This window comes from Etheostoma cragini, chromosome 4, assembly GCF_013103735.1.
Source record: "Etheostoma cragini isolate CJK2018 chromosome 4, CSU_Ecrag_1.0, whole genome shotgun sequence".
NCBI lineage: Eukaryota > Metazoa > Chordata > Actinopteri > Perciformes > Percidae > Etheostoma > Etheostoma cragini.
Window position 1 is genome coordinate 27,985,216 of NC_048410.1, and position 879 is coordinate 27,986,094.

Genomic DNA, 879 nt, shown 5'->3' on the forward strand with positions numbered 1-879 from the left:
AAAATGGCTGCAATGAAACAAAGAGTGAAAAATTTAAAGGGGTCTGAATACTTTCCGTACCCACTGTATATGTGTGTATATGTGTTGGTGTATATATGGTGCCTGCGTGATACCAACTGAGCCATGACTAAGGTAAAGCTGCTTCAGTCTTTTTGACAGCAGGAATATGCTAATTGGAATCTTTAGAAAAAGTTATTGTCATTGTATATTCAAGTGCATATATACATATGGGGGCTCATTTTAAAGAAGGTAGTCTTTACTAAGAGGCTTTCTAATTAAAGTATCCAAAAAGGTAGGGCTACAGCCATTTCCTGTGGGCTGTACTGTACTGTAAGAACATAACCCGCCAAGTAGAAACGGTCACTTCAATAAGCTGAAATTGTCCCTGACATTTGGATGGACATGTGTCCCTGCTTGCATGACAGACCATCCTACAATGAGACATGCACCAACTTAACCCAGATGGGGGACTCTAACCTGCCCATTCATTACAATGCTGCTCATAAAGTTCAAATAAGTCTTTATGGGGTTTAATGTAGTTCCCACTGAAAATATTTAAAGTGTATCTGCTCGTTTTGGACAATAACAAGTGAATGTATCTGGATTTAATGCAACATGTAATGGAGTGTAAAGCGTAAAAAGCCATTTGCAGAATAGAGTGTATGTCTTAGCTGGCTGCAAAAAAAACGAGGTAAGGAAATTATAAAGCTCATTGAAAACATCCATTCAGTAGTTTCTGACGAAATGATTGCTTGGTGAACTGGCCATGGACATCTGCTATACTTATGTATTTGCATTCTAGTAGTTTTAATATAGTCTGTTGCCTAGCGGCGCGTGAGGGTCTTTCAAACCAGTTTGTTAAAGGGGGGGGGGGGGGGG